The following is a 26,564-nucleotide window of genomic DNA, read 5'->3' on the forward strand; positions in this document are numbered from 1 at the left end:
CGTGCACGGAGATCTATCCCTATTAAATATTTCTTACTGATTTGCATGGCGAAGGTAGACGATCGAATTCTTATATGTACCGTAATTCAATGATGAATTTTAAGAGGCTGTACTGTTTGATTCAGCAAAATTGTCTGGAAGGAAATAGGATTGAAAGATTAGAAGATAAAGGACTTATAAGGTATCTTCAACTCTCAATCGTAATGTGAGACTTTCATGGTCGTAACTAATTAGATTAATGAAGAGAAGAATCGGAGATACTATATGGGATTGTGCATAGAGTGATAGAATAACCGAGATCGACCTCGTGTACGTTAGAGGCTTCATTTTGGCTAAACTGGCTAAAGTAAACGCTTGGCTAAACACCGAAGTTTCTCTTATGCTATTGAGACAAGAAACAGATAGTTAGATTGTGATCTGTTCTAAATTGATACACGTAGTTAGATTGTGATAGAAATGTTACATAGAAATAATAGTTTCTTTAGGGTGGACAAATCAGAGAAACGTAAGAGTTTCGTTGGATGAATTCACTTTATAGATGTATCGTCGCGATCGTTTTTTTATATCTGCCAAAAATACTTCTGAATTCGGTAGGAGCAACAGTTTCCATCTTTATGGTATCAAGTGCGACTGTAAATTGACCGAAGTAATAATTTACGTTCGTGTAGTGCATACCGTGGAAACTTCAATTTTCCAAAGTGCCAGACTTTCTTCCAAAAGCGACTTCTAGTTTCGCAGAACAGCACTTCCAAAAATTCTGTAAATGATGAAATCGTTAGACCGGTACGCTCTACAAAGCCACTTTCATTCCGGCGAAACTCCTGACGCACGCGAAAAGTATACGTTGGCCAGCAGCGAGAGAGCCAGGCTACAAAACGAACGTTCCCTTTGTCGGCGCGATGGCAGATGCAGGGAAAAAAGGTCGTTCCAGAAATAAACACGAAACGCAATGGAACTGTAAAACGAAAGCTCGACATTGCCACTACAAAGCGCGTCACCTTGTTATTCCTTTTCTCTTATCGCGACTCGCGTATAAACGCGAACGATAACGAAGCCAGGTCAGATCGATATCTGAGCGACAGGGTTGGAGATTGGAATTTACCATTCTTTTATCGAGTCGACGAGATACAGAGGGGTGATGGAGAGGAACGAACGGAAACGAGGGTTAGACTGACCCCAAGCAAGGCCAACGAACAACCTTCGAACTTTTACCTGGTGGCAACTTGGAAATCCTTTTATTTGCTCGCTTCGTCGCGGCATTGAACGTACGGGGAGCGTCGATGGTGTCAGGATTAAGTAAGGGCTTCGTCGCTTGCCCCCGCCATTTGGCTAGGCTCGGAAGACACGAAATAAAATCGTAGCACGACGGACAATGATAAAAGGGCTGAGAACGAATCAAAAGAACCAAATTGCTGGTTTTCTTGCTGTACACTCTCGTTCATAAGTATTGGGTTACCTGGGTTCTCTTGTATAGGTGAACTACTGCCATTATTAGTAAAATTGTACAAGTTATGAATCATTATGAATTATGATTTAATAGAATGTCTAATATAAATATCGTCGAAAGCTTTGAATAATACGAATATGAAAATTGACTGGGACGATGAATGGAGCCATTGACTAATTAACTCTGTGTATTCAAAAATAGAGAAGCACGAGGATGTCACAGATATCTTACAAGATTTACTTTGGAATTCGCGAATATTTATATTATCTGCTTATGACAAATAAACCTTTACAAGTAATTCGATTACTTTTTAAAGAAGATCAACGTTAATGTCGCATCTGAAAAAATTTGCAAAACGTGGAATTGATCAGTTTGACTTTTGAGATTCTTATTACAATATCGATTAGCTACGCGAGTTCTTAATGCTTCAAAGAAGGTTTAATAATTTCTCACTGATTAACTGTCAGGTTTACCTTGTTTGTTCCTAAATGTCCTAACACTTCTGCACAGGGCTGTACCTTGGAGTTTCCCTCAACGAACCGGTCACGAGGCAAAGTTCTTTTTACCGCGCTATTAACTTGGCCCTCCCTCAGGAGATCGAAGAGATTCATGTAAAATTCATCCGAAGTTACCGACATTAGTTCTTCGATCATAGCCACGGTTACAGAGGAAATGGACTTTTATGAAATTTATTCTTTCGCGGTCGGAACGTACGTAATTTTCATTGGAGCATCTCCTTTTCTTTTAATTTCGAAGCAATTCCTCGTTTAATTCCTCGACCAACACTTTTTCCGCATCAGCCGGATTTTTTTGAACGGCTACGCGTTTTTTTTTTTCAAAGTGACACGCGCGAATCACCTCGCTGATCGTTTTTTCCTCCTGTTCTCTGTTGCAGATTGCATGGCCTGAGGACTCCACAGAGGAAGCGAGAGCCGAGCGTCGCGATGGGGTGAAAAGGTTAGTCCGACCACTTAAAACTTCTCTATCCGAGTATTTACCGCGTTACACGCGGTTAAATGTCTCGCGTGCGGATGCTCGCGTTCTTTCACGACGCTCCACGTTGCGACAGCTTCCCTCGTTTCAATGCTTTTTCTTCGGGAATATCTTCCCGCGTGGATTAAGTGTATATTTAGAATTACTCGCGAGGAACGTAGGAAATGGCATCTTTATGCTGTGGAAATGAATGGATTTAAAACGTTCCTAGCGCCCTTGCAGTTTTTACTATAATACCAGAATGAAATATTTTCACTAAAAAATGCATCTATAATTTATAATCTTCAAGTATGGACCAGGTTTATGTTGACAAACTTTTCACGATTCTTAATTGTCTACATTTTTTTCACAAATATTCATCATTCCTAATATTCTGATCTTAAATCAGCAGGAATATTTGCAATAATCGATGAGTAACGTCATTGTCTCATCGCTAAATTTTAATCACTTAAGGTCGAATTTTTGTTGTTGCAAAAAATTATTCTTTATCGAAACATGTATTTTTTTCATGTTTCACGATGAAGTAAAATTAGGACCATTTTTACAAAAAAACAAATACATTCATCGTTCTGTTAGTAAATAACGGGATACGGCAATTTAAAAGCATCGAAGTTAATATTAATAATATACTTGTTTAACATTAGGTTTAATTATCCACGCAAAGAAATTGTGTTCGATAGAAACAAATTGTATGTATCGTGAATTTTGAAACGTAGGAACGGATCAGGTTACAAGTTTGAAAGCATAGAAACAAATCCTATTACAAACTTCAAAATATACAGGGTGGTTGGTAACTGGAGACTAGACTAACTAGAATAGAATAAAATAGTAACTAGAATAAAAATTTTTTTTATTTTTTTTATTTTTTTTTAAATTTTTCCATCGAGACAACGATCTACAGTGAGATCCGCTATAACGTACCGGACGCGTACCGAGCGAAAATTCAAAGTCGATTTTCTCGAAAACAAAGCCTCAAAGGAAAAACTTTTATTCTATATTTTCTTTTTTCGCGTAGAATCATCCCCTTTCCGCTTGTACCACCAGTTACCAACCACCCTGTATAAAAGAAATTAAATTATAAATTTCACGGCACAAAGACACATTATATCAAGAAACAAATTTACCTAATTACAATTTCTACGACGATATCTAAAGAATTTATTTTTTATATAAATCATCCACAGATCTCGGAAGCCACGTGTACAGCTACTTAAACGCATTCGAAATTCCTTGCACGGTTCACGAACAAAGAAACGTTGATGTCGTTGCTGGATCCGCAAACATTTTCTCCATGTTCTCTCTTTGATCCCTTTTCCGTAGGGCTTTGTTAATTTACTCCCTCGTGTTATCCTTTCCGTGTTGTCCGTCACGATAACTCCTTGATCCTCTCTTTGGCCGTGGCCCCTCAGCGCCGGACAGTTTCGTTTCCATCGAGCTGTTCGGGACTGTTTACTGAACCCTCGAGCATACGAGATCCAGGACGGGTTTTCGAAACTTACGGTATGAATGTCTGAAGTGTAACGAAAGGGTGAGGATCGTGCTTTCTCGCGCTGCCAGCCGGGGACAAAGATCGAAACAGAAGCGGACAGTTATTGTTGCTAGAATCGGAGGAAGACGGAAATAATGGTGTTAAAGCTGGAACGACGAAAAGTTTCGCTCGAAATTGAGCTTGTAATGTCTCACTAAACTTCCTTCTTTCGTCGTAAGTCTTGGTTTAGGCGAGAAGAGAAGACAGAATATCGATATTTCAGTTATTCTTCATAGAATAAATTCTCGTTACATTCAAAGAATTTACTTTGATGATCAGTTGTTGAATAATACAGTAAATATGAAAGTTAAGCAAGTTTTGGACGAAAGTAGTACAACTTTGGTTAATAACAATTACGCGTATACTTTTGAAGGAAGTGATATTAAACGTCGTTTTCATTATTCATAAGCCCACGAGTTATGGTGTCAAAGTTTCTGGTGAAACAGTCAGTTCATTGGAAGGATGAGCTTTCCACGGGTTTTCTAAGTGTCACTTAGCTAGGAAAAATTTCACGGGCAACAAGTGCCTTGTAGTCTCCTTTAAACGGCGGTTCTTGCCACATCTGCATAATAGGATATCTCACTGCGAGCCGTTGGTCCGAACAAAGAGGCCGGTAATTGCATGATTCATCTTACTTGCATATCAGACCTCCTGGAACGTGTAATAATTTCATACCGGTGCGAGAAAAAAAATGAATTACGTCGTGTCCACGGACAGGAAGGGATCTACGTTACGTTTCTCGTGATAACGTTTTAATCCATATCGTAATATATACTTAAAATACTTTGATAAAATCTCCTCCCGTGCTAAAAGGTTGACCCGTTAGACACACGAAATGAAGAACGCTTCATTTACGATTAATAGTTTCGTTTAAAATATGATACGAATAATTAAACATGTTTTTATGTCGTTTGACATTTCTCACCGATCGTTGCAAGTAATTCCTTTGAACGTTATGGTGTTACAAATAATTTAATCAGAACTAATTCCTTAAATCCTCGCAAACCTTCTAGTTACAGTTCCTCATCGAAGTACCAACAGAATAAACAGGAAGAGTTTACGGCCAGACGCTTGAAGAATACAGTCGAGATCGACCCAATAATCCGATCAGTCTCCACCACGTACTCTGCTATTTCCTCTTTTTAAATCCAATTAACTATTGATCGATAAGAACATCTTAAACACTTGGTATTTCCTCAACGATAGGAGAACAAGCTTGGAAAAGTAAAGGTCGAAAAATCGTTTCACGCTTGACGTCTTAATTCTTTATTCGAGCATCTTGAATTCATAATTGCCCACTGCTACGGATAACGGGCACTGAAACCCACGACACGACGGGGATCCAGCGTTTCTCGTGGGCGATAGCTGACGGAAATTCAGACCTGTTCTCATCCTCCGTAGCCGCGCGAGAATATTTACCCGAGCACAGTGTTCGTCGCTTTCCGCGCTAATAAACCGTTACCCCTGCCAGCGTCGCTAATTACTCGACGAACGAAGCCTTCGAGCTGCCTTCCTTGTCTCTACGCTTACCCTCTTCTTGCAAGACGTTGCAACGTTCTGTCTCTCTTTTTGAATCTCGCGCCGTTTTCAGCTAGCAGCCTGCTTATTTCCGTTTCCTTCTGCAAGAGACCTTAAGATGCTCTTGGTATTTTGTTTCCAAGATTATTCGAGATTACTCGAAGGTTTTATGAAGATTGTATAAGGTCATGTTAAGAGCGTTAAAAGCTAGAGACCATGTTGAGCTCATTTCACGATCCAAGTCAACTGGAAGTCATTTCCAGGAGGATCAAAGTCATTGAAAAGAGTGAGAAAAACGCATCAGGTGCGTATATGTGGTGTTTAAAGCTTATTTAAGATAAATTTGAGGTATTTCTTCAGATAGGTCACGGTTTACTCAAGATATAATCAAATTATCGAAGAACATTGAAGGTTCAGCTTGTGCAAAGTTAATTTTAGGTTATTTGTACATCGTTCAAAGTATTTTAAGCTATTGTCGAATTCAGATATTCGAAAATTCAAAGATAAACTCTCGATCGGTTAAAGGTTACTTATAGGAGAAAGAGATTTTATCTCATGGAACATAAAGCTCGTCAAAATTGAAATGGAAGTGATTCGTACAAATCAAATATATAAATAATGGATTATCCTAAAAAGTACTTCAATCAAACCATTCGTAAAGACGCTCATAAATTGAAAATTCAAACCGTACAGACTATTTCTCGTGGTATATCGAATAAAATCAACGATATCAATGATCAGTGAGAAAGTTCTATATTATCAATTATAGCGTGAGCGTAAAATATTAACGCATTATATCTGATTGTAATCGATTGAGCAACTTAATGAATTATGCCTAACCAAATCGGTCTGTCGTCGGATAATCAAGCGTCTTCGGAATCCGCAATCTCTTTCGGGAGTTATCGCGGGCGAACGAGAAGAACTGGGTCGGAACTTTCGCAGGCAGAGTGCAAGAAGGACGAGAAAACGGAGTTAGTAGGAGAAATAGAAATTAGAGAGTACCGAGGGGCGGAAGACGTTCAACTCGAATAATTAAGGGCAGCGGGAGGCGGTCGGGCACCTTTAATTCGGTACGATGCGCTCGTTAATATTAAATTCAGTCGCCAGCGAAAGAGAAGTCGTACCCTCTCCTTGCTAATTTCCTTTCGCCTTGAACTTATGTATTATGAAGAAGAAGTCGGAGTTCTGAGATACCTGACGCGTTCTTCAACAACCTGAAACTATAAACTATCCTGGCCGTCCGACGAAACTGGCCGGGAGATTTATTAAAAAAATTTCATTGCGTCTTCTTTTAATGGAGAAAGTTCGTTCAAGCTAGATCTGTGTCGAAGAGAAGAAAGCAACGAAGCAAAGAGAATGTTATTCATAAACGGAAATTCTTCGTTCGACAGTTGTAATATCCGATGTACAGTGGCAGGCAAAGAAAGTTTTGAGTTATATTTGTGTTTAGGAATATTAAAAATTGTTGAACTATATTTTCAATAACTTTTTGTATTATCTTCGTTGCATCAGCACTGGTATTTAATCCTGAAATCATCAAATAATCACAACATCAAAAATTTTGAACCTGGCAACCTAATCTTGAAATAAAACACAGAACATTTCAAAGACAAAAATCACTGAGAATCGATTAGACTAGCTCGAAATTCTTGGCTCAACGATTATAATATCTAATCGAAATCCAATTTTTGTCAACTTCGACGCTCTATCATCGTACATTCTCGATCTGTAATCTTCCTCATCTTGAAATAAAATACAGGACTTCCAAAGATAAAAACTCATCGACATAAAGATATCTGTCATGTTCAAAATCCTTTCACAAACCGATTCCCGGTGATTTATACAAGTTGAAAATCCCACAGAAAATTTCAAAGTATCCATATCCACTTGTATGAAACTAATACATAGAACTTCCGAAAGTGAGAAATCATAGATAAAAAGATATCTTTGTCGTACACTATATTTCCGTAGCGTATGGTTCCTTTCGACTTGACGAAGATCGAGGTATCCATCGCTCGAGGGTTGGAATCGTCGAAAGTTGAAACGATCGCAACAGTGGCTTCTTCCCTGTCCTGTTTCACAGGATATTCGCGAACATTCTTCTACTTACAAGCATGGGGTCGTTAGTCTCGGATTCCCAGAGGGTTTAATTAAGAGGGCGTGTTGTCGGTAGCTGGTCGTTGATCAATAGCTCAAGGGTTGCCGTCTATCTCTTCAGCTCTCTTTGTCCTTGTCTGTTCGTCGTGCTCTATTTCCGTCCTTGCTCACACGTCCCTGCGCTTCGTCCTTGCCCGTCTTCCTCCCCCCAGTCTTCGATTTCTCCTAGCTCGGACACTAATTCTCGTCGAGCCCTTTGATGTTGTCGTCACCGTCGTCTGCTGGAAGACGCTGTCATCACGTCGTCACGAATACAGTCGACCTATCGCGAGATCACTGACGTCTCTAGCCCTCTTCTTTTCGTGAGAAATTAAACGCCACTCCATCTTCCTTTCGCTTATTTCGACGACATTTGGATGTCTCATTACGGAAGATACAGAGTGCGTCGTGATTGATTGTGCCGTGAATTCTTGTCTTTGGGGTATTACATTAGTCTGATTGAATTCGGTATGGTACAATGACCATTCTTCCCTAGTCTAATTGGGGTTGGAATTTTGGCATTAACGTAGCTTTTGGAATTGTTGTTATTAAACTATCTTTGGAGGGTTGGAATGCATAGAGGTTATAAAATAGTTAAGTGTAATTAGGTGTATTGAAAATAATTCTAAAGCGTAAAATACAATGCAACACAACATAACTCGAAATTGTTATTCAATAATTAACTTAAACTTAAACGCATATTTTCTTTTATCATTTCCTTCGCTCACTTCGACAAAAATACGAAAATACTCTCAAGACGTATCCATCCACGTTTACTAGAAGTTTTCCATGACTACATCTCTCACGTGCTGAACGTTGGTTTTTACGCAAAACTTCATTTGGATCATACTTTGAGCTCAAATCTTACATATTTCTCTCACATATTTTTGCATTCAAGATATTCCTCTGTTTAACCATGATATGTTAAAATACACCGTTCTAATTACTAAATGATTATGAAACGAATAAAATTGTATTATCTAATCAATCAAATTTACAAATCAAATTTGTAGCATTGCTATCTTCGTTATCGCGAACGCTTGCTCATCTTATAAAAACGTCATCTCGTGTTGGTTCGACGTCGCCTCCTTGAACGCGGACGTTTACGACACGATATTATTGGGAATATCATGGGGAGACTTCTAGGCAGTCGTTAAGAATAATAAAGCCGCACCGTTCGAAGTACCAGCTCTCTTTCTATCAGTTTTAATGGCAGTTCCTATTGGAGTTGACAGCCTCTGGTCCCGACGTCCTTCACCACCGTCGGCCACTCGAGAGTCCGTTTTAATGGACGCGTCGGCAAACGAATATCCCCTTACGTTCGCTTTATGGAAGTGTGCGGAGGGTGACCGCTTATTATCCCCTGTATTGTAGCCGCAATTTACCTTTGTCCATTGCATTCACTCTTCTCGGTCATCTCTGCACGATAAAAGAGCATACACACTGCGTCTTTCGATTCTTATAAGGAGCGTTTTTATTGCCATCGTCGATTATTTTAATCGTCTTTACGATGTCATGAAGACGTTACTTTAAATTTCATCCACACGTTTAGGGGCGAATTTGGATGATTCGCAATCCTGCGTTTTTTAATTCACGATTATTGTTAATATTTCTAAAATTTCTTTTCGATACTAGATACCACAGATTTCATGATTATTCGAGATTTCAGTGCAGATTTTTGAGTATCTGACTCACACGATTGTCATTAACATATCTGAAACTGTTTTATTTTTCATGTCTTTACGGAGTATCGCAAATTTCACGATTATTCAAATTTCCAACGCAGTTCTATAAGCACCGACGTCTTTCAATTTGCAATTATCACTGATATTTCTAAAATTCATCGATGTCTTTTCGCTATTTATACGTCACAAAATCCACAATTGATCGGGACTTCATCAGAGGACACACCCGTTCGAACTCATCGGGAATTCGGGTACGTCCGCAGAACGAACGAGCTTGTTTTTCGTCGAGGCAGGGTAGAGATCGATAAACCGTACGGGCATGTAAATCACGGTACGAGCCATTTGCAAAGTTCCGCAGTCGGCGTGTGCTTGTTGTCAAATTAATCGGCAAACTCATACGGTGGCTCAGCAAACCGTGCGTCTCCTCGTGGAAACGTTTCCAGATTGTCCGCCACGAGCTGCCGATCGCAATGTTCTAAACCACTTAACCGCGGGCCGCGGCAGAGCGGTTAGACGAGCATCGAAAACGTAGCCGTGTGCCGCCAACGAAACTCCCGTAGCGCTGCTAAATCCCGGGGACTTCCGGAATTCGCGGTATCACCGTTCATCCCTGAATTCAGGATTAGCACAGAGACTCTGCGTCTATCTCTTCCCCTCTTCCTCCCTTTTCCTGTTTATTCACGAATCAAACGCAAGTTTCCGCAGCAAGAAGAAATGCGCGTTCGTTTGTTACCACAGCCAACGTTAAGTCACACGAAAAGCGAATATCCTGGTTGGATAATTTCTGACTTACTTACCAACCATCGAGCGATAGAACAATGGAATTGGACAGATTAACTTCGGATATAAACTCCGCCGTTTCTGTTTTCCAGCCATGGATTTGTCTTTTGGCGAACGATCTGGTTTCAGTGAAACGGCAACGCGTTTCGCGTTGCGCAACTTGAAATCAAGCGATGATCAGAGGTTCCAAGGAAGAGTTGATGATATACGTGTAGACTATTTAATATGCGACATTTGCCGGAATTGGTATTTTAGCTATAAAACCATTGCTAGATGGTCGCTAATTATCACGGTTTATTGGTATAGGCGAATTAGACGTGTTAGGAATTAGAGTGGTTCAGGTGTCTTCTTGAACAGGAGGGGAAATCGCTTCCAATACGAACTTCCATATTGGTTAATACATGGAATATTCGATCGAGATTCATTTTCGTGGATTGGTCTCTTATAAACGAAGAATATTTACTCTATCGATTAAAAGTTGTCGATAGGACATGCTCTTATAAGAAATTGTGTTTTTAAGAATACAAGATTTGTTTCAAACTCGACCAATCTAATTGTGACACACGATATTCCATTACAGTGCTGACGAAATTTCAAATGTTTCAAATAACACGGATAATAAATTCACGAGAGGCTTCTGCAAATATTCGATCACCTGTATCCCATATCAAAATCCAGCTTCATATTCTCCAACAATTTTCAATCACGGACGAAACATCCATCATCTTCTTTAAAAAGAACAAACCTCCCAGTCACGATATCAAAGTGCACGCACAAAAGAGCAAGGAAAGTCGGCGTTACAAAGGAACATCGAGGTTCATCGAAGCAACTTGCACAGAGTCATAAATCGAAGTTCCCCTTCGTAGTCGCAGGAACACGAGACTATCGGTACAACAGAAGCGGAGGGAGACTGGCGGGGGAGGGGGTTAGTTCCGTGCACGCAAAACAGTAGTGCACGTTCGTGTACCTCTGAAAGGGGTCGTGCAGAGACGAACAGAAGATAGGGATATTAATCCGCGAGCAACCCGCCACCCGACGAACCCTTTAGACTCTGTTTGTACCGGGTGTCTCGCTAAAACCGAGAGCCACTCGCCGCTTGATTTACGTTCGAAGTCGCCGCGAAGTTCCAGCGAAGCAAGCCACGAGTTTACTAACCTTTTTGGCACGTTCATGGCCTCCTGACTAATTGCGCCGCGCTGCTTGCTAATTTCCACGCTTATCAAGACTGGCACGTTCAACCGTGGGTCTCGCGCGAATCTCGCTACCCACAGTCTCCTTAATAATAAGTAACATCGTTGGTGAAGCGTATTTCCCGCGGTGAACACCTGCTGGATAGGTGTTTTGCCTATGAAGACAACGTCACGCGGTATCGTTTTATGTAGCTTCTTGGTGTCTTGGAAAAGTTCATTCAAGCGTTTGAGATTTCTGAAGCTGTTCAACTGATTAGACGTTTAGGCTGATGACGTAGGTTATAGGTATGGGATTTTTTCTCTTTTTAGAAGATTTCCAGATGATGAAGTTGTTTCGAAAATGCAATGATGATTCTTGATGATTTTGTATTAATCTGTAACTTGTCATTCGTGTTGATAATCGTTTCCATGTGATAGTTTCTTTATTCGGGGATCCTCTATCTTCGTACATATCGTTCAATTTTTCTCCAAAATACGTTATATCACATTTAGGTTTTTTTAAATTTCCACTTTCGTATTTTGCTCAATTTTAAGAAATGTTACAAAAAAAAAAAAAAAAAAAGAAAAAGAAGCATCGAATCCCAAGTATCTTAAGAGGGTTGAAAAGCCACCCTTAAGACCACGTACTTCTATACCTTTAAATCACACACCATTTCCTTCCATTGTCAAGATATATTATTTGATCGAATAACAGAGAGCGATCGTTAAAAAAACATAATGCACGATATATCCCGGTACGAATTAACGAAGGAATTAATATCTTAGCAAGCATACGGTGGATCCGGCCGTGATGGTCGATAGAAGGGTCGCCAGGTTTTCCATTGTTTTTTCCCTTCCTCTGTGGCTCTCCCCTTGGTACTCGCGAGAGACCACGTGATAAATGAATTGGATGTAATCCGAATGCCCATTGTTTCGCTTTAACGAGGATCCCAACAAACACGTGGAAACGTCGACGCCTTTAAACGAGATATTACGGCCCGTTAGAGACGTTCCTCTGTGAGGTCCGCGAACGAACAAAATTCCCGACGAAGTAACGAAATACCGCCTTTGTACGCAATTCGGTCGATTCTCGCGACTTCCGTTCGACTCGCGACTCCGAGATATCCACGTCGAAGGAATCGAACGATTTACCAGAAATAGAAAGCTCTTTATTCACCCTTTTCAGACCCCCTCGATCGATGATAGTTTTCTATGGAATAGAGAACGGAATGGAATAGAAACGGAACATCTTTCCCCTTGCCTTCGATGAATGTTATTCGTTGAGCTGCTAAGCTAATATTTTAGTTGCTCGTCGAACGTTGAAAGAGTTCGTTGGTTAACCCTCAGCAAATGAAATTTTATTCGCTTCCAGGAAGAAAAAAGATTATGGTTAGTTATAGTCCTGCAGCTTTAATTTCAGAAGTTGGAAATTATACTTGATGCGACTAGTGTTTGATATCAGGCTCAATGATGAAATATAACGTTGCCGCGGTGAGATTGCGGATGGTTATGTGGATTCGTATTTTTACATAAATGAACCAGCAGTTAAATGAAAATTTGTACGCTTTTCTAAATATATTTTGCGCGTTTGAATTTTCCATAAATGCATAAATATCAGCAGTTTAATGATGAATATATGAAATAAGAGAGAGATATACGCATATACGTTGCACATTTTTGTTCATACACGATTTAATTCATAGGAACAGATATCATTTATAAATGAACCGCGGGTGTGTTTTTATAAATTTATACAAAATTTCAAGATGCAAAAATTTGCGGAATGTACGTAACGTAAAAAAGATAGATAAAATATTTAAAGTAAGGCGCACAGTATAATATTTAGCAGCTGAAATAAATCTTTATTTAAATTTAATTTTTTTCAGTATGGATTGACACTAACGTCCGCGTTCTATTTACAAATTGCAATGAGAATAAACCGTGGAACATCCTGAAAGCGTCGAGTTGAAGGGCACAGGAAAAATGAAAAAGTATGAAAGTACGAAAGACATGAAAACGAGGACTACGTGAACCACGCGACGCCTGCAAATAAATGAACATTCGTTCGTCGAATATGGGTGTCCCGCATCAATGGTGCACAATTTCGATGAACACGCCAATTCGTATCGTGAAAATTGTTTACGAATCGGCCGAAAAATGCTCCGATATCAACGTAATGTGTCGGTTCGGGCTATTGCGCGGAAATAAAATGTTTTCTCGGAGGACGGGAGCATATGCGAGAGCGCGAGGGCTAAATTTATCGGCTTTCCGCGGCCGGCCTCCGCGAATTTCGTGGCTGTCGCGCTATTTTCTGGCCGTTCCGCTTTGTTGAAATTATTCGCGAGGAAGTTGCCAGTGATATCGTCGAGAACAGGGAAAAAAGCCACGGGAGGAAGAGAGAATCAAGTGGATCGGTGAAATAACTCGAATCGCTCGACGATAAAGCGGTCTCGTGACTTAATTGCTTAAACGCGACGCGTCACATTCTCTTCTCTACCGTTTCTCCTATTCCTTTTTCTCCTTTTTTTCTATTTTATAAAAAGAATTGGTCACGGGAACATTTCCATAGTTGTCGAAGATTACACAGGAAAAGTAGGATGAGTTTATTTCTGTTAATTTGCTAATTTTGTAGCGCTTAGCGGACAGAAATAAGTATATTCTATTTCCATATAAAATAGTCAAAGACGGAAATAACCTGATAGTTTTAAAGATATTTCATAAGATTTTGAAAATTGGCAGTAAAACCATAATCATTTTCGGCATATCAGTTTAGTTATTACATTAACTTAAATCAATTAATGTCGGCCTATATAATCAATGCAAGGAATGTCTTTGAAGTATTTCTGGCAGCGATTTAAGTAGATATTATTACAGCTACTCGTTGGTATAACGTGCTGTCAGATATCTTGCTGTCCCTCTCGAAGAATTTTGAAGCTAAAGTTAAATTGAAAACAAGACTTCGTTACAAGTACAACCTGTCTTTGTTCAAACGCAACCGTAATCCTATCAGGAATGTGACACGGTATTATAGAAGAAGAGTCCATGCCACGATACAGCCAGATCGTAAAATCAGTCAGAAATTAAATTGAGTTTCGAACGTCGGAGGAAGGGAATTGACAGAAATATACGAAGACAAGAACCTCGATCAAACCTGTACGGAGAGAAATTTTTGATACGAAATCAATATACCTCGTATAGTGGATTAAAAGAAAATTTATATTATATTTCTACTAAAATCTCCGCTTTATAAATAATCTGAAATAAATAATCCCGGCTTGTCTAATTATAAATAAAGCATTATTGGTTACAAGTCGTTGTATTTAAAACAGAATATGTATAATGTACGACGTTATAAGTGGGTCAGAAACCTAAGACATCAGTTAGTGTCGCTTCTTGATAACTTAATTTACGACCTCGTTATATCTTAGGCAGTACTGTATGGCTAAAAATATAGTTTTGTTCCGATTCTGGTACATAAAAATTGTCGCTCCAGTAATCCGTTTAATCGCATCGTAGATAATAAAGATGTTGTTCTATAAACGGCGAGGCAGAAAATGGAATTAAGGAGCAATCTTTATAATCGGTGTCGTCGCTCGACGTGGCTCGCAATCGAATTTCAGGGTCCCCTCCTCGTAAGGATGTTATTCGATCGTAGAGTTGGCAGCAATCAGAGAACCTTAATGACGTTAACGAGGCTGTTAGATAGCTAGGGTTCCTCTGAAAAATTTTCTTTGTGCTGCTCGGCCGACAAATAGATACGTCATTCGAACAATCCACGGTTAAATAGAACGTACGGGCCAAAACTACGCGAAGGAAAGGCAAGTTCGCCTGGAAAATGGGATAGAGTTTGCCCTGGCCTCTTCAAAGAGATGCAAATGAGCTAAAATACAATTCGAATGGAAACTGTATGTTGTGCACTGTTGCCATACGAAAGGACGATGTGCTGGCTTTAAATCACATAAACTAATTAATTCGCTTGATTCTCGTTCGTACGATTAAGGGGAGAGAAATGCCAGACCCAAAAACATCATCGATCAAACGAAACGCACCAGTGTGCGCCTGGTACCGGCTATGCAGTTTAATACGCAATCATTCGTGCGGCATCGTTCGTTTATAGATTCGGTGACGACAGTGTTCGTTCGGTAATAAAGGGGTGGCGGCCGCTGCAGGAAATCGTCGATCACCATAAAATCCTCCCTAACAGTTCCAAGCGACCGGCAATTGCTTCCAAGAATTACAACCGCGTCTTAGTCATTACGTCTTACGTGGAATATGTTCCGAATGAAACAGTGATTCGCCAATTAAGAGTCGCGTGATGCTTGCTATGATTCATAGTTGATCGCGACTGATCGAATTTGAAAAGCATTTACACGTGCAATGATTTAAGTATTTGAATACTTACCATAGGAAATCTCTATACGTAAATTATTTGTTACACAAAACATCTGGAAATTTCATTAGTTGTGACGAGGCACGAGATTGCCACAATTATATTAGTATTTGAAACTACTCTGAAAATGTATGTAGCAGGCGTTTGAATACTTTTATGAGCTACCATACGTGTCGAGTAATATCTCGAAGAATCTGAGGTGTAACTGTTGTCCGAGATACTTGTGTAGTTGCTGGCTGTAGATGTCGCTGCTGGGGTACTGCTATTTTTCTTCTAATTTAGATGCGTGGAAGAAAAATCGGACACGGGCGCCGGGATTCGAACCCGGGTCCCGAACGTTCGTAACCTAAGGCGCTAACCACTGCGCTGTCGTCGTCCGATGCTAGTTACTGTCGAGTGGTGGTATGTGCTGTTGAGTGCCGCCACAAATCATTCAAGTTGACGAACATGGAACAATGATGAATACTAGCCGCGACTCTAATTGCAGGATTCTATGGAACTATACAAACACTTAACGATCAAATTTTAATCTTCTCAGAAGACAATACTCTCTTTTCCTCCAATTAAAACACCCTTGTGCTTCAGAGGTTAGTCTGAATTAATCGAAAGCTGTAGGACTCGGTTCGTCAAACGATCACAGTAGATGACGTCATCGAGATGGGCGCGACGTTGTACGCTCACCCCTTCGTTCTTACTCAGCCTCTCTGAAACAGCCTTCTTTGCTATTCACCAGAGCGAGTTCTTTCATCGCTAGGCGTACGCGTAAGTATAAGGGTGCTAGACCTTGATAGCGTGCTGTCTCACGCACAAAGCCTGTGAAAAATCCGTGAATGCGTCGTCGACGATACGATATATACGGTACACGCAGAGGTACTCGGCCGAAAGGGTGACACAGAGTTAACCCCGTACGGCTGGTAGGCGTTCCCTCGACACTAGGGGTCGTCGTATTTAATTTACGATCGACCGATCGATAATTCGTGGATTTATCGGCAAATAGGTGCACAGTTGTGTAGCCACACGCGAATAATCGAGCCTTTTTCGCGAGTGTCAATGCGTGGCTTAATCCCGCGTTTGGTAAATGTCGATGGAACCTATCACCTTCCTTTTTCACCGATCCTTTTTGTCCTCTCGTTTCAACCTTTCTTTTTGCCAAGCTTTTTTCCCCACCTGTAATATGAATGTACCGTGGCTCGGCCACGGCCGGACTTTTATTCTGTCGCCGTGAAACGGCCGCGTATTTCTTTCGCTGCAATAAAATTTAATCCTCTTTGCGAATTTTTCCAAGCCGATTAACGAAACTTCCGCGAACCTCTGACTCTACCCAACGTTGCTGATTTCGTGTCGCGTTTCCCAGGGAAGTCACGTTTCCCTTTGATCGTCGCGCGCGAATATTATTAGCGAAACGATCGCGATTCGATCTGAAACGCGTAACCCCCCTCCCCTTTCCTCCTCCTTCCGCTCTCCGAGCTACTAAACGTTCACAAGAGCTCTATGCCGTGTGCAATTTGACTTGTTGATTTAATCCCGCGACCGTGGAAATTTCACGATTTTCATCATGCGACGCATAGTTAGCGACGCGTCGATACGTCGTCCATAACGGCGCTCGTTCCCCCGAAAATTCATACGCTTGTGGCCATATATATCGCGGGCTTTTCATGGCGGTTTAATGAAACGCGTATTTGCGCTGACTCGCCGCCGCTTACCCTCGATCCACGCCATGAACCGTCGATACGTCGTGAATTTCGAAAAAATAACTTTAGCTCGATATAATGAAGTATCGCTCCTCTCGATAGTTCATCGAACAGTTTTAACGCATTACATATTATATGTATAGCAAACCACGGGAATTTATCGCCGCGGTAAAAATTTCAACGCCGTGGAAAATTCATTCGCGTTATAATATTATTTGGCGTTTGAAATTCGTGTTAATTCGTGTTACGTTTTATATCAATTATATTTATTGTTGGATATTTTCCAGAATTTTAGTAGTTGTTTTACAATGAAAATATTGCTCTTTTGAATCTTATGGAATTGTTTGCGCGAAAGATGGAAATGTGATTGAAAATTATACATTCGAAACATTAGGTTGTCCGAAAATGTTTCTTTCGTTTTATAAGGAAATAATAGACGCACAATGCTTTTTGTTTTATATTAGTTTACCGAATTATGCACGAACGTAATAATAGAAATAGAACGAAATGGATCATAACTAATTGAATAAAATAGTATAAAACAGAAATTGTTGTTCACCTATTATCACCTTATGAAACGGAAGAAACTTTCCGGACAACCTAATACTTGGAGATACAGAAAATCAAATATTCAGAAAATCAAATTTTATTTAGTGTTTAATATAGAGATTAATGCAGCTCGTAGAAAAGTACTAAAATTATTTTGATACATCAAAGTACTGTATGTATCTTTATAGGCTACAGAAAACACGTTTACATCTTTCTCGCTTTAGTGATTTTATAAAAATTGGAGAAGATTGGTAATCTAAACCTATCGTTAAAGTTTCAATATCTAAATCTTCAATATCACTTTGCCTTCAGCCCATTAGAATTCGAGTCTCTAGATTGAAAGATCACAACAGAAGAATACTTTGGCAGTTTCCAATTATTCATGTATGCTAATTTTGTCAAAGTGGAGCCGAGCATCGCTTGAATCATGTCCACTTGACATCGTTTCTCTCGGTGGCGATGAAAAGCCGATCGAAAGTCACCGGCCGACGTGAATTTTCACGAAATTCGTCGTCAAAGGGTATTTATTTCCCCCTGTGTTCGAACGACTCGGCCACGTTCCATCGGATAAATTGACCTATTTATCCGCTTCTCGGTGCATCGAATTAATTCGACAATCGAACACGTCTCGTTCGAAACTTTTTCGAGTTTGTTTCAGTGACCTATTCACACGATCGGTTTACTGTTCGCAACCCGCGAGGTCGTTCGATAAATCGTACAAGGCAGACTTCGAACGATTACATATAATTAAAATGCTAACAGATGCGTGGTAATCGCAGATTTATTTTATTTGTTCTTTTTTTGTACTTAATTTATCCATGGAATATTACGAATTCACATTTGGTTAATCTTCTTTGCTCGTTAAGCTCATTATCAATGTGCTTCGATAAAACGTGAATTATTTATCTTGTTACACGATGCAAAGTAAATGTTCAACTCGCTGACCCTTCGATTCCGGTAAATTTACACTGTGGATGGTATACTTTTGGTATACAAAGTCATCGTATATTTTATAGAATCTAAGAATTTAAAATAAAAAGTCAGCTTAATATCCCTGTCCTTTAATCTTCTCGCACGAACGTCTGTTGAAATAAAGAAATTGATCATCGATATATCTAGCATTTACTTTTAATTTGTAACAAAATTAGAAAGAGATCCAACGTAGATATAACTGAGGAATAATTAGAAATTTTAGATCGATAATGCACGCCACTCATCGAAATTATCAAGTATACAACAGAAATATATAATGGAAATGACTTTTTCAAAAGAACGAAAATTGAAAAGCTGTTTTTGCGTGATACGCGAATTTGATAGGAAGTTTCTTTCGACAAGACAGCGGTTTAAGGCGTCGATTTCGCGGCACAGCGAACAGATCTCGAGCAGATCTGGACATAATCCGTGCGGAATGCTGAGTGAGCCATGAATTCCGAAAGAAGTTACCGGAAAGCGGAAAGTTCCGTGGCCCCGTGGAATGCCGTTTAATCGTTTCGCCTTCCAACTTCCTTAACCCCTTCCTTCTCGTCGATAACTCACGATTCTGGAATTCGCGTTGCTGGAACTTGTTGGGGATCCTCGAAACCCTCTATGCCGGAAAACACGTCCTCAGATGGAAGAACTTTAACGCGAAGATCACACCGTGACTTATTTATTTTCACGAATTGTTGTTTCCTACTTGCCTCTGCACTTTGTGATTCTCGATTAAATTACTAAATCCTTAACCGCACTATATTACACGTTTGATTAACACTCTTAAGCGCGTTTAAGAACAATGATCTCATTAGTATGCGTACAAGCAAGATAAAACACCTACATCGTTAAATACAAATACCATAATCTCGAGCAACTTGGAAAGGACGTGAAAGGCGAAGCTTATCGCACTCTTCCGCTCCTTTCGTTCCCAACGCCCGTCAATTCCTTGGCTTTACAGCTTATCGCTACGAAAATGCATTCCATTGGTGGGTGAAATGCGCCAGTTTATCCGGCCAGTTATTCGCCGATCAATCCTCCCGCGAAATTCACCGAAAACCGCCAACGTCATCCTAGGATCGCGTTAGAATATTTAACGGCTCGTGCTTTGCCGTGGGAAGGCGCGAGATACGGACGCGCTAGGTCATCCTGAAATTTCACCGAGATCGCACACACGGGATTAGTATCGGGGATAGTGGACAAAAAGCTGCGCAACCCTCGTCGATGCTGATAGATTCCTGATGCGGTCACGAGATTCGCGGTTTTTGCCTTGGCTGTCTGTCGAAAAACGTGGCGTTGAGACCGCCGGCACGGAAGAGATAAGGATGGCGACGCGCAACGCCACGAGAATTATATTTTCGACGGATACATCGATGGCCGAAAGATGCACGCGTAAACGACATTTTAATATCCTCGATCTCTGTTACGTCGCGTTTCTCGTCTTCCTGCTTCGAATCGAGAATTGGTTTGTTTAAAAAGCGATCAGCGTACAGTTCCGTGATTTTTACTCCTCTTGTTTCCACGTTACTGTAATCAGAAGTTAAACATGAATAGAGGATTGGAATTTTAGCAGTGTGATTTTTAACCTTTATGTTTCCACGTTACTCTAATCGGAAATTAATCATCAATGGAGAAATGGTTTCTTCAGAAGGCAATAGGAATACTTCTATGACTGTTGGCCCTTTTGGTTTCACGTTACTCTAATTAGCAGTTAGTCGTGAATTGAGAATTGGTGTTTTAGGAGACAGTAAGGGCAGTACTAGAGTTTCAACGTTCTTGTTTTCATATTACACCAACGAAGAATTAATTTATTGCTCTACCATTACCTGTTTGAAAAGCTAGGTGATACTTTAGTATACGTAAATGTTATAAAAATTGCAGAAATCAATGGCGATTAAATGAAAAGCACAAAAGAGGTATCCACTTGAAACTGACATTTTAGTTAAAAATCCTCATTTCACAGAATTTATTCACCTTAATAACTATAATACAATGAAATACAATGTAATACAAAATAAATACAACGAAATTGACCATCAAAATATCTGTCAGACTTTTTCCAGAAAAAAGAACATCTATAAACGTGGAATTTTCTAAATACTAAACTATGGTAGGAAATTATTTCCGAGCCGCCCAAAAAAGGAAACACGTTTTCGTCCCCTCAATCTTCACGAAGCAAGTTGTAATTAATGTCAACGGGGGAGAGATTGCCCGTGGCCCGAAGTGGAACGTGCACTTCATCTTGGCTGTGACGCGACCTTGATGAACCAACCCCCTCCGGTTTTTCACGCAAGAAGCACACGGAGGGGTGCCGCCGTGCTCCACACGTATCTCCGCTATTCGATTAATGATACTCACGTTGCCGCGATAAACCATCTTTCTTCTCGTGTCTGATCCTCGTCCACGTTGGATGATCGTCGATTCGCAACCAGATGTAAGTCGAAGCTTTGTTGCGTCGCGAGGGTTGAACTAGCTGGTGAAGGAGGATCGTGGAAACAAGATTCAAAAACTCGTAGATGGATCTCGCGTACATGGAGCACGTGTTTCGAGGCGTATCAACCTGCCTAGGCCGCTTACGTGTGAGGTAATTGAAGTGGTTTATCGATCGTGATGCAATGAGCAAGCAGCGAGCGTGGAATGGGTGAACGACGAGAGTGAAAGAGGAGAGAGTCAGCTTCTGAAACAGCTTAGAGCAAGAAGTACAAGACCATCTTCAAGTGATCCCATAAAAGAGACTTAAGGCTCGAGTGGATCATTTCTGTGCATGAAGCACGTACTTGTTTGGGAGCCAAATTGGCTTAACTCTTCCGCCGCTTCCTTTCCCTACGGGTTTATACGAGCAAGCCGATAACTCTGGCGTACAGTCCGCTTCAACAAGCAAGTCTCGTGGCGAGTTTTGCAATAAACAAAGCTTCCGGGCCGCGCTTTATCGTTCGAACGACAGAGCTTTAGCCGTGAATGGGTTCCCTTTATGGGGGGCCGTTACGATGTCGAAGCGTTCCCGTTACGAGCAAACCAGTGAATTATTTTTTGCTGTTTTCTATTTTATCTCTCTTTTTGCTAGTCTGGTATATTTTTCCTTTGTTCTTTTTTTCCTTTTGTTTGGTTCATAAGAGGCAGGATGATCGTACGGTTTTCATGAAATTTTTAATGGCCGGATGGAGATGAGCTTGTTACGTGTACGATCGGTAATTAAATGCAACGTTTTACTCTTGAAATGGTCGTGCTCGCATACTTCAAACCTGGAAATTGTCCGACCGCGTAAATCTGCTTGATGAAAAAGATGCGATGCTCGTAATTACGAGCAATTTTGAAACATCGAAGTCAGACTGCATAATAGAGCGTAATATATTAATTTTATTCGTAATAAAGCGATTGAAGATGATGAAGTATATGTTCATACGTAAATAGGACGTTCATATGAAATACATTTTTATCATTCCGAATGTGACTCAACTCATTAAAACGTACAACTTTTTCCCCGCTTTACAAAGATAATGAAATATGTTTACAATAAAGAAAGACGATTAACAATAAAAGAGACGTGATATATCTTTTATAAAATCGTGCAGGTACTGTACAAATTTTGACTCTCACAAAATCACTGAGTAAAATAACGGAACTATCTATGATTATTAATCACGTATTAAATAATTAACAACTTATTCCCACGAATTTTAATACACCAACCAATAAAGCTTCTCTGTTTCGTTCCACGTTATTTGAAAATCTTGGAAACGTCCTTAAGAAACCGTACGGCCTCTTAACTGCGAACACGTTCACGTCTGGGCCAACCCCTATTTCCGGGGGCTGGTCTCGCATGGTCGATTCTTAATTCGCGGCGGGATGCCATTGTCGCCATTTTCCCGGCGATTAACCCGCGGACGGTCTCGCCTTCATACAAATTTCCACGTCCCTCGGCTATTTTTCTCTCCTAATGCACGCTCGCATTAGCGTCACGAGAGTCGCCTCTTTGCAAGAGGGAAAATTATAATTTCCCCGGGAAAACTCGTCGTTGAATTTACAGCTGCGTAATACGACCCACGCGACCTACGGGAAACTCTTTCCTTCCCCTTTCCTCCTTTATTTCCTCCTTTCGTTTTTCTGTTTACCCTCACCTCTGCTTCCCGTGCGTGTCTGCGATAAAACGCGCGAAGGGTGAGGCATCGGCGCGAAATTATTTCCGCGCGTACGCGACTGCGTTTCGACCGCGAGATATCGCCACGGGGAAGCTCGCTTTACGAGAGTATTACGATAGCATTGACGTACACGCGCAAACATCGTCCCCATATAAGCACCCTGATTCTTTCGCAATCTCGTGTGCTCGGTTCGTACAGTTGGGGAAGCTATAGGGTAAACAGCCTGGAATGAAAACTACGACTGTAAATTGATATTAGTATGTGGATATTTCGATATTACGTGCATGCTAGCGACCATGTATTTTTAAAGCTCGTCGAAGGTTGGTAGTTCGATGCCATTTTGCTTTTAGATACAAGTTAGCTCTACACTGCTTCACTTTCACATAGTTTACGACAGGCGCTTTTGATAGAATGGATATAGCGAAGAAGCAAATTAAAGTTTTAAGCGTACTTCGTTCTAAATTATCGCCTTGCGCTATTAAAAACGATTTATAGGATTCTATAGTACACATATTCGATTATTATTCAATGAACATTTATTTCACTGCTTTGATATTTTATTTTACTATGATTCGATTTCACAGCTCTATAAAGAAACTTTCTCTATAAAGTGCAGAACAATTTGTTAAAGTTTCTTCTTCTTTAATTATCATCTTACGCCCTTAAAAATTTATTCGATTTTATAACACACTTGTTCGATTATTGTTCAATTAAAATTCATTTCGCTACCATGATATTTTATTTTGTCAAAAGTATCCGTCCATATTATACGCATACATTGCTCTATCAGCAACCTTTTTTGTGAAATCCAGAACGACATATTTAAGTTACCATTCGAGTAATCTTGGGTGGTTAAAAACGAATTAACACGACTCTATAACGCTGTTCAATCCGTCGAAAACGACATCGATAAATTCAACGAGATCGTTAGGAAACAAGGCGGGTGGCAGGGTGGCGATGTTATTGTTTGGCAAACGCGATCGGCTGGCAACGAATCGTCCGAACGGATTAACATACTCCGTTGCGTTTGTTGTGTGTAATTACGATCTACTGTATTTTCCCGCGTAAATATGCCCGCGATGCTTCTGTATAATTACCAGTACGCCGGTTGCGCGACGGCGGCGGGAAATCGATAACATTAATTACAGGTAAATTACGTTCGATGGATTTCTGGCTGTACTTGAAATCACGCGTGTTGTGAGCCCCCCGTCTTCTTCCTCTCTTCCATCGGCCGGCCGGTTAATTTGGAACCGCGTGAAACGTCACGTTTCCCCCGCGGTGATTTAATTAAACCGCGACGGGGCTTTGACATAATTTCAATTGCCTTAATTGAGGGAGAAGAGGCTGTTTCTACACCGTCAAATGACGTTCTATCAGAGTCCAGATATGTAGAAGCTTATAGTTATTGCGATATTATTGTACAGCTTTCATAGGATGAAAGAGAAAGGTATATTATGATTATTATAATGAGGATCAAAAGCATTTCATAAATTCATGTCTCGATTCTGGAGATGGAAAATACAAGTATAATACAAAATACATTATTGATCAGGTTCCATTCTTTGAATTATGTTTATAAAATTATAAACTTGCATAAATATATTTGTCTAATTGTAGTGTATATTTATCATATAATGTCGTTAGAACTCTGATGTATTTTTTAATCAACTGGAAGAAATTTCCAACTAATCGAATTTCACAAACGTATTATGATAGAGTAGTCTAGTTGTAACGCGGCGTAATAAATCCAGAGAGCGTTTGAAATCTTAACAGACGTAACGAGAAACGTAACGAGAGAAACAGACGGACAGAAATTGGTCGAGATTGTAACCAGAATCGTAACAATGCTTGTCGACCAGACGACGTGGCTTCGTCCGTTTCAGTGAATGGTTTCGTGATTCGGACAGGCTTGTGGAATCGTTGCCTAATGCGGATCATCGAGTTTTCCCAGGCTGGCATTACGTTTCCGCCTCGTTTCACGATTTGCCGTTCGCTCAGGATAAATCATAGGTCTGGCCGGGCGTTAAACCGCGTCCACAATGCGGCATAGTGTCATCGAGTGCTTCACAGGAATATCGCGATGGACGTACGGTATGGTTAGAGCGCGGTACGATGGAGTATCGTAATTGGTCGATTAAATTAGGCCCCGCCGCGTCGTTTGTACGTCAACGTCCGTCGCGATCGCCCGTGGTTTATGCGTTTCGACGCTTGGTTTAGATCATCGGTGACGTTGAACGTTTCTTCCAAATCCGAACCTATTTAGTCTCTTGTTATTTATCAGGGTAAATCGACGTTGAAAGATTTGGCGAGGAACCATCGTGGACATTGACGAATAGTGATGATTGTGAAAATTGCACTAGAAATTACATAATAAGTGGGTTATATCGGTCACTGAATCAGAATTGAAAATCTGTCCTCTAGAAGATATAAGTCGAGATAATATCATCTGGAGGGTTGATAGATTGTTTTTGAAGTAATGTTGAAGAATACAAATTATTTGATAAAAGGTTCTTCTGAAAGCTTTAAATAGGTCTCAGGAATACTCGATGTCTTGAAAGACTATCACATTGATCTTATATATCGGAAGATAGACTAGAAGAATAAATGAAATTTAACGAAAGATAAGGTACACGATCCTTTATAAATACAAAATATTCGTCTAGAGTCGAGGAGCTCAGCGTCACTCGAGTTCTAGCGCGCTCGTCTGACGAGTGTTGACTTATTCTACTGAAAGGCTCACCGTCGATCTCCGCGCAACTGTTTCTCCTATACATATTTTTCTTATACTGCGTTCTTCTATCTGTAAATGATATTTTTGTTCAGTGGTCCACTTCTTATCTTATTAAACCTACTTACAACAATTGAAAGAGTGTTCGGCTTTTAATATTTCAATTTACTTTTGCTAATAGTGTACCGCAATATAAATTCACCCCCGTTTTTATATATCGTAATAAATGCATAAATATATATATATTGAACATATGCATTGAAGAAAAAGTAATGTATATTAAAACCCAATACAATTTCGTAAGTTAATCGTATCGTAATGGAAATACTCTATGTTACGTCAGGCGACACTCTGCCTAAACCAGGCCACACATCGCGGGTAAGATGGCAGCCAGATGTCTTCAGATCCTTACTGCGTACTCTCAATAGTCTCAAGCACTCTCCATAAATCTCAGGAATTTTCTAGTTAAGGTCGTTCAGACCGAACAAATATTCTTTCACTGAATTGTTTTCTAAAGTTTATTGTCCATCACGGGTTGACACGGGAAAGTTGTGTTTTCTCACGTATGAGGCAACTTTATCTCGAGGGCGGTTAGCATCCTTCCTCACCCACCACCATAGCAAATAACCAATTAACAACGAAGCCTATTTCCCTCACTCTCTTAGCCAAAATTGTCATCAACACATTCGATGGTCCCGTGCGCTAGACCTTAGCTTTCCTCCGACACAGCATCGCCACCAAACTTCACTGATTTTCCATCTTTCAACATCCTTTTGACCGGGTTTACACCTTCAGATCAGTCACTTACTTAACTTATATATACGCACCAGCGTAACTATCTT

General features: G+C 40.2%; 1 protein-coding gene across 2 annotated transcripts in view; it reads left to right on the plus strand.

Annotated features, from left to right (window-relative positions):
- LOC126866438 (bifunctional heparan sulfate N-deacetylase/N-sulfotransferase) overlaps positions 1-26,564 on the plus strand; it is a 365,667-nt gene that overhangs the window by 30,857 nt on the left and 308,246 nt on the right. For both annotated transcript variants that reach the window (XM_050620010.1, XM_050620012.1), the window contains exon 2: positions 2,343-2,404. The gene's annotated coding sequence lies outside the window, so the exon portion shown is untranslated. The remainder of the gene's footprint in view (positions 1-2,342; positions 2,405-26,564) is intronic.

This window comes from Bombus huntii, chromosome 6 (assembly GCF_024542735.1).
Source record: "Bombus huntii isolate Logan2020A chromosome 6, iyBomHunt1.1, whole genome shotgun sequence".
Taxonomy (NCBI): domain Eukaryota; kingdom Metazoa; phylum Arthropoda; class Insecta; order Hymenoptera; family Apidae; genus Bombus; species Bombus huntii.